The 13,227-nt window shown below is 45.9% G+C and overlaps 1 protein-coding gene across 1 annotated transcript in view; it reads left to right on the top strand.

The window, feature by feature from the left end:
• The first annotated feature begins 9,143 nt into the window (after window positions 1–9,143).
• Window positions 9,144–13,227, top strand: part of FNDC3B (fibronectin type III domain containing 3B) — a 178,688-nt gene continuing 174,604 nt past the window's right edge. Inside the window, exon 1 of the mRNA XM_035334452.1 lies at window positions 9,144–9,362. The gene's annotated coding sequence lies outside the window, so the exon portion shown is untranslated. The remainder of the gene's footprint in view (window positions 9,363–13,227) is intronic.

Genomic DNA, 13,227 nt, shown 5'->3' with positions numbered 1-13,227 from the left:
AAGTGAAAAAACACCTGATCATTTAATGAATATATCAAGAAAAGCTCATTTTTCTGTTTTTAGCAAGATCTTTTGAGACTTCCTAAAATGTAGCATTTGCATCCGTTCAGTGTTTTTAACTTTAAACACCTTTCCTTCATCCCCTGTTTAACCTAGGTAATTTTTTTATGTTTTGGATGCATAATTTACAGATTACAAGAGCTTTCTGTTTTAAATTCACCTAATTACATTAAAATATTCAGGTGCCATTTTTTATCACCAGAATGGAGTCACAAATCACTGAATGGAAGTGAGTGGTTTTCAGGATCAAGTTCAAGCTTGTAAAGAGATGAGCTACGACAACCTTTAAAAGAAGTTATCTGTAGCTAACATCTTTCCCCAACAAGAATAGCTGTGGCTCTCTCTCTCCTTTCCATTGTACTGTAATACAAGAAATATAGAGTAAAATATGGGAATATCTTGAGTATTTGTTGAAATTACCTTCATTTTTCATTGGAGTTTTCTCTGTGCCAGACAGAACTATGCTTTTTCCAAACTGCATCTTGGCCCCGATCCTGCATGTGCTTACCTGATAATTCGGAATGCTCCAGTAAGTGTCTCACAGAACGAGCAGCCTTGCCTACTTTGAATGTTCATCTCTGGGTAAAGTCAGGAATACATACATGTACCCCCAGCCCCAGGCAGAAGAAATGATCAATATCATTTCAGTGTTGCTTCCAAGGAGCTGCATAGTTTCACGCGGTATTTGTGTGAATCCCACTACAGAGATGCTGCAATCCCTATTTTACAGTTGCAGAACTGAACCACCAAAGGACTAAGGGACTGGTGTGATGACAGTAGAAGTGCCTTTTGGATAGGGATTAAAAGTGCTGCCATATGAGACCAAGTATTTACTTGGTCTGAAGTCTCTCTGGCAGTTCCAGTTTATTTAAAAAATTCTGATGGATTAACTCTGAACAGCCAGGCTTCGTGCCAGATCAGGCGCTGTCTGTCACTGCTGTCCCAACTATATCTTCAGTCCCAGGGCAGATGCAGGGTTAGCACAGAGGCGTCAAGTTGATGTGAAGTGTATCACGGACTCCGACACCTTCAGCAGACATGCCTGCTCCAGGATAAATATGGAGAAGAAATCTCCAGCGTTACTGCTTTTGCAACCAGGGCTTTACAATCTAGTCTGAGATTGATTCTGCAGTGAGGGAGACGGTGGCTCTTGGAGCTTCTTCTCCCTTTCCTGTTCTCAGTCAGCAGCAAGTAGAGCTGGGAGGAGCCGCAGAGTTTGGTCAGACTGGATGATGTTTAAGGTATTCCAGCCCAGCCCATCCTATGATTGATTCTATAAGTTATAAATGAGAAGAACCACACGCTGTGAGACATTAAGGATGTTCTGAAATCTCTCCTCACTGCTGAAGGCATGGGGAGAGAGACTAAGGCAGTTAGGGGAAAGACTTGCCGAGTGGTTCTCTTACGAGCATTTCCAAGTGTCTGAGTGTAAAACCCATCGGAAGCGCAGGCACTGTCATGGTGCCAGGCAGCAGTGAGGCTGAGATCTCGGCTGGGGGCTCACCGTCGTGAGGGCTGCAAAACTCCATCACGTGTGACTCTCTGTCACAGAGAGGCAGGGACACGCACACCCAATTATCTGCCACCTGTTAGTGTTCAAAGCTATTTTTGATAAAGGCATTTAACAGCCTTGCGTAGGGAGGGGTATGAGGGGTATAAACTTCACTGGGGACTTCCTAAGCCCCTTCTGCTTTGATGTACGGGATAGCGCCATGTCGAGACAACTGACAGGAGCACTATTAGGCACATCTACTGCCAGGGAAAGGACGAGTCTTCCTCCACGAGAGGTTTTTCATTCATTCTGAAATGTCTATTACATGTATTTACTCTTGACTGCACATGGCAGAAGTTTTATAACAGTAGTAATCGCATCTTTGCTCCCTAACAACTCTTCTGGGGATCACAAAGCATATTTTTTTAAAAATAACAATCAATGAAGCCTCACATAATCATTGTGTGGGTAGTGAAAGGTATTGTTTGCTTTTCTGTCACGTCAAGATTTGTTTAAACCATTTGAATCTTCAAGGTTTAAAAGCAATATGAAAGCAGAAACTTGTGAAGAACCCATTTGTGTTATCTGAACACACTACAATCACACCTCCAGCTCTGTGGCTGGCTTTCAAGTGAAACCTAAGTTCATCTTTGACCTATCAGCCATCAAATGACTCAGGACCTACTCATGTAAGAGACAATTTCACTTCCATTGCACATCACAGCTGTGGTCTGCAGGATGCACACAAGAAGACAGGAGCTCGCTGCCTACACTGGCTTGTTCAAAGCGGTTGCTCTTTTAACCAAAAATAATTTGAGGTTTTGTTGATCTGTAGGGCACGCTGCAAGATCTTTATTTTGTTAAAAAACAAAAAAACACAAATAAATAAAGGTGGGTAGAATTTGGGCGTGATTGTGTGAAAGAACATGACCGAGAGTTTAAGCCTGGCTATTTATTGTAGATAAAAGAAGTAATGGAAATGGAAAATAAGCATTTTTTTAAAATCATTCTAGCCTAAGGCACAGTTAGCTGAAGGGATTTTTCCAAGGCCATACCAGAACATTTGTATTCCAGACTCCATTATTTATCAACATGAAACAGACACATTATCTCAGGCATCACGTTTTAAGTCTGGAAAAGTTAGCAACTTGGTAAATCATTTTTAAAACTTGACTGCTTTTCAAAGTAATATTTTATGTATTTTCAGGCAGCTTTGGGGAAGCTCTAGGAAAAAAACTCATTGACTGAGAGGAACCTAAAAATTGTCTTACATCATCCCGTAAGTTCTTCGAGATAGCATATTGAAACTTGGTGATATATTTTTCATAAGTGCCTCACACCTGGCATAAAGGAATGTATTTTCTGGCAGATATATGAAGATTTGGAGGAGACCTGTCTCCCTTTGGAAACCACACATTTCTGTGTGGCTTTGCGTGTTGGCATGGATGGGCACCTCTATTCAAAAGCAGTGAGTCCTCTGCTCCCCCACGACTAGACGCCTCTTCTGTCACCCAGGGAATTGGAGATGCTCACTGCTGGCTAAGAAAAAAACAACCAGAAGAAACCAAACACCTTGTCTAGGAGTATTTTTGCTGCACTTGTGACTAAAAATACATTTGGTGAAATCCAGAAAGCAACAGGGAACCTGCAGCTGAAGCACAAGTGCATGGCAAGGCGAGAGGCTCCTCTGGATCTGAAAGTGCCGTGAGGAGGCTGGAGTGAGGGGGCTGCCCCGCAACGTCTCGCTGTGATTTATGGTGACCCTGTGATCTGGGGTCTGAGCTGCCATTCCAGCACCGGCAAGTTTTATGACTCTTCTGTTGTTTTAAAGTTATTTGTGCATTTATTGTACGCTGCTGTGTTGTATTTTTATCTTTAAAAAGCCAGGCCTCTGAGCAACCAGTGTAGCTTGCTAATCACAGGTTTGGAAACTCCTGAAGTGTAACTAGCAGTGTTATCTAAGTATTCCTCTTTTTGTTTTTCCCAGGTGCTTTTTAAAATTACTTTTGGGAAAAAGCAGTAATAACCTTTGTTTTAAAAGCCTGTACGTGATGTTTTGCTGTTCCAGAGCCAATCTGCTGAGTCACTGATAATAGTTTAATTCGAAACTGGCACCGTTTCTTGTCGATTGCTCTATAGACAAAAATCTGCACGTTGCATATGCATGTAATTAACAGTAGATAAGGCTGTTCTATTTAAAGGCTGTAAAAAGAAGAAAAATCCTTCAAGTTGTACCCTGATTGATTTTAAATGAATACGAGCTTTTGACAAAGCACTGTGTGTAAAATGCGGTACAGAGGGAAAGGCTTTCATGATACCAATAGAGAAGTCAGAATAAAAAGCAGAAACTACTTAGGAATTAATTAGAAACCTTAGAGGGAGCTGGGAATAAACCCCCCTGTATAGTGCTTCTACTCGGCAAGAAAAATAAATGTTTACTTACGAAAGCGTTTATTTCTAAATTATCAGGTGTGGCTGCCTTGACAGGAAAGCGTGTGCATAACTGGCAAGGAAAAAGAAAAAAAATTAACAGGCAAAATAAATTCTGTGAGTAGGAAGGATACAGAATAGAGGAAAAATACTGTGATAGAAAAGGGCAACGGACCAGCGTAAGTTTGCCGGTACGTACACAAATGACAACATCTGAATTTTTTACAGAGGGCAGAAACTATTAGGCCTATTTTAAGTTACTCCTCCTCGTCTTTTCTCCCCCACTTTTTCCTTTGTAGTTTTTTTCTTTTTTTTTTTAAGTGACAAGAAAGAAGATAAATTGCTAGTTGTGAAAAGTGCTGCAGGGGAAACACTGGGGATATAACCACCTAATTATGAATTTCCTGAATGTGCAACATGACCAGGAGCAACTGGACAGGATTAGCATTGTATGTTTCATCTCCAGCTGTTTCATGAATACCAATCTACAAAATCTTCCAAGAAGAACATTTTTTCTGTGGCCCTACTTTTGGCTTTAACAATGCAAGCAACGCTGCTTTGTTTTCTTTAGACACCAAACTGAAACAAGAGCTTTCAACAAACAAAACCAAACCAAACCTAAGGAGCCAAAGAACTGCACAGCGTTAAGGAGATTGAGCTGAAATATTTGTAGAGTATCAAAGGAGCACCCTTCTTGTTGGCAAAAGTGGAACTAGCACTGCAGAGATGCATGATTATGAGACAATAAATGAGACTTTTCTTCTGGTGCAGTGGTCAGAAGTCATTGTTTTGAACGAGCACAACTGGTGTGTAATCTTCGTGGCAAGCTTCTTGAATTGGTTCAGCGCCAACGGTCTTTGGAAGCACTTGGCAGATGGGAACTTCTTTAAACTTATAAAACCAACGTGGATGAAAACATGTTAAAAACATACTGTGTAAATCCTCAGCTTACAAGCAGACGAATTACGAACACAATGGTGCTTCTTATGGGGGGTGGGGGGGGGGTGGGGGCAACAGGAACATTTTCTTTCCATCGTGCCTTTGTAAAGCTTAAGAAACAATTAATAGAATAATATCCCTGACAAACAACTTATTCTGTGGTGTCAGAAATCACATCTCTAGAACAATGGTGCTGGTACACAGAGGGCCTCTTCTAGCTCCTGCTGAAGTCACTGGGACTTCTGTGACTTCTTGTACAACTCGACTGGGTGTATTTATTGCTGAGCAGTAGTCTGGGAGATTCAAACACCAAACTAAGGACTTTGCCTGTTAAATGGAATAAAAGAACGTCCAGTAGACAACTGTTTTTTTTTTTGATGTGCATTGCAAACTTACCATGCACCCCAATAAAAAGGCAGATAATTTTTATTTCAGAATCCTACAGCAATTTGATCTTATCCCAATAATAAAATTTGGGGATTTAATTTCTGCATGTGCTACTGAGCATGAGAAATACTGACTTGTGTCCTAAAAAGGGAAAAAACCTGCCAATTAATACCACAAATACGAACTCCTCACCAAAGTCAGTACATGAACGCAGAAGCATGACTACACGCTCAGTGAATAACTGGCATTCATTTTCTCTAAGTAGAGAGGTACAGATAGAAATCCTGGTTCGTGCTAGTGTTTACATGCCCTAATTATTTAAAAAGTATCCTGCAGAATTTTGGATTCCCCACAGTAAAAGCGACCATCCTGACCACTGTGCTGCCCCCACATCTGGTTCGGGCCGTTCTCCCCCAGCACTACCTTGAAATAAAACGTTGTAAAGACCGAAGAAACTCCATACATTTCCATCTGTATGATCTAATGTGCATTCAGTTTTCATTCTATCAGATAAAAGTGAGGTAAGACCACTGTGACCAGAAACTTCTGTATGGTTTTAACTACCTAACTGTTCAAATTGCTCTGACTTTAATGATTTGAGATGAGTAAAAGGACAAGGGCCTGAAAAGGGACTTATTAAGAAGACCAACAGGTTATATGGTCCCTGCTTCACTGCGTAATCACAAGAGGGAGTGACATCATTTTGTTCTGGATGTTTTCTGAGGGAGATCACGCCGGCGTTTGGCTCACGTACCCTGCCCCTTCCACCCCAGGAAAGGGGTACAGGCTGCTCGGGGAGCCTGCTGCGGGGTCAGGCAAATTGTTTCTTGCTGGCTGTGCCCCTTTTTCATCCAAGTTTATACTGGCCCTGAGTGAGAGGACCTGAACCCAGAGTTCTCACCCTGTGAATGCACCACATTCGGCACGACGTCCTGAGCCAGCCCAGCGCCTCCGTGACACGGCTGGGCAGAAAACTCATCCACTGCACATGCCTGTGCTGCACGGTATTGGAAATGCCTGCGGGCAGTACACCCCAGGTAAAAAAAAACAGCACTTAGCAAATAAATCAATCAAAGCATTCTCTGTGTGCTGTTGAACAGCACCGGTGCCAAGATCTCAGCCTGCTTGCCCTCCAGAATACAGAGCATACAGCTTGCTGGAAAAGTAAAAGTTTAACTCAGATCCTACCAGAAACCTGAGGGAAAGTGTCTTGGGAGAATAAAGGCCATCTTCACAGCCTTTATAATGATGTCTGATCTTGGATGCCACATTCTGGTCATATGGACGGATTTTCCACAGGCTCCTCTCTGGAATTTTTCACCAAATAGGAGGGGATGGCTGAGGGGGATGACAGCAGAATACAGAATATGGAATTGGTTTGGGTCCAGCCCTGGCCAACAGTGCTGAAATTGTCAGTGTGATGGGTAAACAATTCCTGCCTGAAAGGAGATTGGGGTGTCAGCCTGGTGCCGGTCGAGATTTGTCTGGGGAATGGCTGTCCTGGAGCAGTGTTGCCACCCCTTCTTCCTGCCCCTCTGCGCAGGCACCCGCGGGATGGCGGAAGGGATGCGCTATTGCCTTTCTGGCTCTGCTTGCTTCCTGAGTAAACAGAAAGATCTCACCACGAGAAAAGAAAAATATGCATATTATTGAAAGCATAGACTCAGAAAAACACGGACTCATCAGAATAGGAAAGTTAAGTTCATGGTTTTGTCTGTATTTGTTTGGATGATCATTTAGGTCAGTCATTTTCTCCGGAGTATTTTACCCATCCCTGCTGTGTCGCCACATAACCTAGCTCTTTTCCTTTTTCAGCAGCAAAAGACATTTCCTCCTGGTCTGATTAATGCTCTTCCTTGACCAGCTGGCTCAGGGAGTAAGTCATTAAAGAAAGAGTTTAATTTCTAATTTATGTAGGAATTTTCTGAGGAAAAACAGCCCTTGCTCCCCTCCCGTCCTCTTCCTTGGTTTTTGACACATGTCCAGTTTCTGTTGAACCATTTTAAGTTGCTGTTAACTAGAGCCGGTCGTTGAGTTCATTGGGATGGAGAGGCTGAATAAAAAGTTCTCTGAAGAAAAGGTACGCGTTTGTTCCAGGCGCAGCTAAATTTGCTGTCTTTTTTTGTGTCTGACCAATTCTGTGGTTCCAGGAGAGACTGGAAACCATGTGAAAATCAAAGTAACTAGGCACATTTTTTTTCCTCAAGTATGTCCACTGTGGTTATTGCAGATGACTTTCTCTTTGACTTCTGCTCCAATGGTGAAACCCAAGTGAAGTAAGTGTGAACTATAAACGCTTTACAAAACTGCAGGGAAATGTAAACCACCCTGCTCTTAATGATGGCAGAGGACATCGCTCTGCTACTGCTGGGGAAGTGACAACTCACCAAATGTCCCTACATGCCGAGCCTGTTTTGATTCTCCAAACGCGAATGTGCTTGGACCTAACCCTCCTCTGGTCCATCTGACAGAAAAGCTAAATATCAGCCGGGAGGTTTCATTTCCTTCCTCACTTGTATTTATTTTCATTCTCCTATCTTTATGCTTGATTTTGTTTACTCTTCGATTTAATCTTTTTGTAAGTTTCTAACTCAGGCCAGGGATTTCTTTCCCTTCTAAGCCAACACATTCCCTCTTGCCTGCACCACCTCCCTCTTTCCCTTTTCTCTATCTTTTCCTTCACAAAACAGCCTGCAGGACCAAGTAAAGGCTTTACCACCCTAGTGAATAATTAATCTCATCTGACCCTGTAACTCAATCCAGGATCATCAAAAAGTCTGCATGTTTTGGGTCACTAATAAAACAAAACATTTTTCTGCTTTTAGATTTTACTCGTTACAGAAGTTTCTGCAATTAACAATGAACAATACTTAGTGCTGGCTGGCCATTTTACACTGAAAAATCTTTCCCATGTGAAAATGCTAATTTTCTGTTTTCATAGGAACTATCTATTTCAGATTATTTTTTTCCTGTATTTTGGTCAGTTAATATAAAAGTAGCCGGCCTAGTTGGGCACGACGTTTTGGTTTTACTGAACTTTTATGCCAAAGTGATGTCTTCCAGTGTGAGTTTTGACAAGTAGAAGTCCCATCAGTAAGTCCCATGGGACGAATGGCCTTTTATTGGCATTTTAATGGAAGCTGATGAAAATATACCTGGGCTGCCTGAGACTCCACGGGGTTTTCCAGTTTCTGACAGGAATTCCTGCTCTTGTGGATGAAGTACGTCAACCACTGGGAGAAGCTCTGGGGAAAGAGGAGATTGAAGAAAAATGTGACGGAGGGAAAGCAGGGTGAAGTGGGGGGATTTTGAGGCAGAAGGAGGTAACCAAGGGAGCGAGGCCCAGTCAAACAGGGCTGCCATTAGCAGGGGCGAGGCAGGGCCTGGTTGAGGTTCTCCCGTCCTCAGATCAAAGCCCCAGCCCCGATCCCCCCATTGCAACGATGCAGTGCTGAGCAGTGAATTACCCCCGTGGCTCCCCCACAGCAAGCGGATCGATTTTCCTCCTTTTTGGCCGCAGCATGTCAGGGTATTTCTTAATCTCTGAGAAACGCTGCCTAAAACCTCTCCTCCTCCCTCTCAGCCGAGGGGGCAGACGGAGCCGACCGGGGGCTCTTCCAGCTCCCTCCTTCCCCCTCACGGCGGCTGGCAGGGATGGTGGCGGGGGGGGGGGCTGACTGACGGGATGGCGACACGGGGGTGCCACCGGGCTCGGCGCCCCCATGGGCTGCGGGAGGGCCGGGCCGGGCTCCCGGGACCGAGGCTGAGGGGCCGGGGCGAGGCAGCGGGGCCGCCCCGGGGAGGAGCGGGGCGGAGCGGGAGGCCCGAGCGCCGCCGCCCGCCCTCGTCAGGCGGCTTTTCGGCGGGAGCCTCTACTCCAGAGTGCTCGGTAGCGTGGGCCGGCCGCGGGCCCCATGTGGTGCCGACATCACTGACATGGCGGCATCCCCGCCGAGCCCTCCTGCCACTCGCTCCAGCTAGCCGGGACTCACCGCCGGCCCGGCCCGGCACGGCTCGGCTCGGCTCGGCTCGCCCCGCACCAGCACACCGCCAGGTAAGGACGGCGCTGCCCGGCAGCCCGGCGGGGCTCGGAGCCCCCGCTTGGGCTCGGTTCGGCTCGGCTCGGGGCAGCCGGGCTGGGCTCGGAGCCGCGTCCCCCGCCCCGGGGCGCAGCAGCCGCCCCGGCCCTTTTGTTCCCCGGCGGGGCGGCGGCCGCGCCCGGCGGGGCTGGGCGGAAAGTTTGGCTCGTTCCTGCCCGTGGGGCTCCCCCCGGCTCCCCCTGCTCTCCCTGCCGGCTCCCCGGGCAGGTGGCGGAGCCCCGGCCCCGCGGGCACGGTGGGGAGAAAGGTTGGGGAGAGGACCCAGCAACTTCTCCCCGTCCCGGCCTTCCCCTCCCTCCCTCCCCAGGCTCCCTTCGGGGAGGAAAATCCTGGCAGCTCGGGGCTTGGCTTGCCAGACACCTTTGTAAAATGGCATGCTACCAGCAGACGGAACGGAAAAAAAAAAAAAAAAAAAGAAAAAGAGAGTCTTTTAAAAGCTTAACCTCTCGTGGGCTAAGAGCACATCTGCATCCCTCCCGTCTGCCTCCCCCCGTCCCGGTTCGCAGAAATGTGCTGTTTAAATAGGGTTTTGGCGAAGGGAGTGCGGCTTGGAATTCACTGTAACGAAGCATTTATCCCAGCTATGTTTGTAGAATAAAAGGCGGGAGGCAAGCCTCGCTCCATGTTAGTGATTTTTGGGTTTCGTTTGCGTTTCTTTGCCCGCGTACCCGAAAGTACTGGCCCAGCTCCTGGAAGTGAGAGTTGCTCCTTCGCAGATGGGGAAGCGAAGATATGGAAAAATCGAAGTTTCTTCTTCAGAGGTTTTTGGGCTTTTTGTGCGTGTGGTTTTGGTCGTTGTCGTCTTGCCTTCACCCGATGCCAGGTTTCTGAGCACAGCACCCACGGATGGCGGTGCCCACAGCCACATCGGCTCTGTCCCTGGCCGCACGCCCTGCAGAGCCCAGGGCTCACCGGGGGTAATGCGTCCACTTCTGAGAGGCGTTGAACCAGTCTAACTTGAGCTTAACAATGTGCTACGTAATGGGATTTCAAACTTGCACACATTTTCACGGCTAGAATGCGATTTCTCAACCTTTATTTTTCCCCAGCTGGCCTGGCAGAGCGGGCCGGGGCTCAGCCCCGCTGATGAGGGCGAGCTGCTGCCACCCCGCACACCCGGTGTGCTGGTGGGGGGGCCTCGTCCCTGGATAAATGCATCATTCCTGGATAAATGCATCGTCCCCTGGTAAATGCATCACCCCTGGGAGCCTCGGCAGGCAGAGACGGGCTGCCCCCCGTGAAGGGAAGCACCCAGCTTGCCTCAGCGCGCCCGTCCGTGCTCTCAGCCCTCTGCCACCTGCGTGCCTCTCCCGGCAGCACGGGCATGCAACCGGTGCTCCCAATAAGAAAATGATTCTTGGCCGTGCTCCCGGGGTCATTTAGGGTCTCGCACAGAAGTAGTCTGTTAGTGTTTTTCTGCTAATCTTCAGCTCTCGTTGGTTCCCTCTCATTAGTTTTAAAGCGTTTGTGATTGTAGTTCTATCGGGACCCTGCTGTGACAGCAATGCCAACGTCCCCAGAAGTACCATATATTGTTCTTCCCCGCCTAGTATCTCCCAGCTAGTTTACGCTCATAACGTAGCACAGGGATGAGTCTTATGTGGAAGTTAATACATTTTACATTTTTTTTGAGCCGTTAGGACTCATCTGGTTTGGGTTTGAGGTCACTGCTGGGACAGCAGTGAGGGTTTTTTTCATACCGTTAGCCTATAGTTGGCTGAAGTCGAAGAAAGAAAGTTGGTGTCCAAAATAAGCTATAGCTGAGAAGCTTGGAGCTGTGACTTCGTACTGCAAACATTATATCTATAAGCAGAGGTTGTAACTTCAAGTCTGAACTGTGTTTGTTCTCACACTTTCCTTCTATGTACAGTATTTGGTGAACCTGAAGATTCTCACCTAGTGCCTCTTCCTAGCAGAGACACATTTTTTTTTCCTTTTTACTTGGTCAATTCCATTAAGCCCTCTAATGAGAGAAAAGTGGTTAGGGTTAGTTAAACTTCTATGACTTATAAATCTGTGCAAGAAAATACACACAGATCACACAGCGGAGATGTGGATGGTTGTATTAATGAACTTCCCAATTAGCATAATGGGCTTTTCCCTCAAAAATGTGGATTGTCAGTCTGGTGAGCGCTAGCGCAGAAGCAAAGTTTACAGTATGAATCAGTGTGTGTAGTGTGAGGATCTTAATTCATACAAAATACTTGTAATTACATAAAAGTCTCAGAGCCCATATGCAGCCGAATAAAGCAAATTACTTTCCACAGTGCTTTTCTTCTCAGTGTAGTTAGCTGCTCCTCTCAGAAGAGCAGACGTGAGGAAAACTGGAGTGACCCTGGGAAGCGCGAGGACTGGCAGTTCAGGCTGCCCTGGAAGAGAATCCCGGCCTCTCAACCAAGAATGCCGTGGTAGCAGGCAGCGAGTCTGGAAATCAAGCGTCCTGGCGTATCGGAACGGTTTTGTGGAACATACTGCGAGTTATTAACGGCTATTATAAACAACTGTGACTTCAGTGTACAGCAAATAAAATAAATAGTGGAGGAAGCCAACTAACCTCTAAGTAAATCTCAGCTGTGCAGAATACCAGCGGGGCAGAGCTCTGCAAACCCTTTGCAGAGCTGACTTTGCATAGGTGATCTGGTCTGCAGTGCTAAACAGCAGCAGTGGGGAATCCTTTCGAGACAGGAATATCAAAAGTAATGTTGTTTACGGCCAAGGGTTAGTGTCGCTGTGTGATCTGTCCCTGGAGATGGAAGGTATGTGGGAAGAGGGAAGTTCTTCAAACAACAGTCGAAATAGGAGACGATAGATACACAACGGTAACAGGCCATCTACAGGCAGGAATGTTTGTGCGGTGGAAAACAGATAACTCCTCAAACATTTGCCAGTTGAGATGTGGCGGTTTGCATTTTCGCCAATTTGTTCTAAGCGCCTCTCTGCGAAATGAAGGGCGCATGCCCCTTCTTTATTGGAGAAGAGGCTGCCAGGAAAAAAAAATAATAATAATAAAAAAAAAAAAACACAAACTAATTAAACCTGATTTATTGTGCAATTTGTAAGAGCATTGGCGAAATTAGCTGCCTTGCAGAAGTGCTGCTGCAGATGTTAAATCTGCTCTCTGCTCTGGATGGAAAACTACAGTGCTACTGAGCGAGTTCGGGAGGAAAGTGTAGTCTGTGTTAAAGTCTGTTCGTGAGCGAGAGCATTCCCCAGAGGGTCCGGGTGATGTGGCTTTGAGCGTGTCTGCATGGCGTTTTGTGCTGTGGGGGCATGGATCACCTTTTACATCAAAAAAGCTTGGAGGCTAAAACATGCCGCTTGCTGAGGGACGGGCTTTCTGTGTTTGATCTGAGGAATCCTTTATGCACAAGGAAATTGCGTTGTGTATCAGTGGATAACGGACAAGAAGCCAACTACTCCACCACGTGCGTAGGAGACACTTGTCACTTGTGTTTCTAGCGCTGGCAGTTTATAACGTGCTATGTGCTGGAAGTCACCCGTGGACTCTCTTAGTAGAATGCCGTTATGCATAATGCGTATAATGTATAAATCTTATGTAATATGAATTGAAAAACAATTCCTAATTGTGTGTTTTATCTGTCTATATGTGTATATAAATAATTATCTTTTTAAAAGAGAGCAAAGATGGCAGTTGATACTGGTATGTGGCATTTGCTTGTTCTGGCATCTGCTTCATCACAATGGATTGGAGATGGGGATTTCAGCCACTGATTTCTTTTTTAATTTATTTTTTTTAGATTTAGCTTATTTGAAATCAAACCCACAAATTCTGTGGGATCACAGGTGATAGCCTAGAGA

The sequence above is a fragment of the Oxyura jamaicensis genome, chromosome 9 (genome assembly GCF_011077185.1).
Source record: "Oxyura jamaicensis isolate SHBP4307 breed ruddy duck chromosome 9, BPBGC_Ojam_1.0, whole genome shotgun sequence".
Classification (NCBI taxonomy): domain Eukaryota; kingdom Metazoa; phylum Chordata; class Aves; order Anseriformes; family Anatidae; genus Oxyura; species Oxyura jamaicensis.
This window is presented reverse-complemented; position numbering and strand designations above follow the sequence as displayed.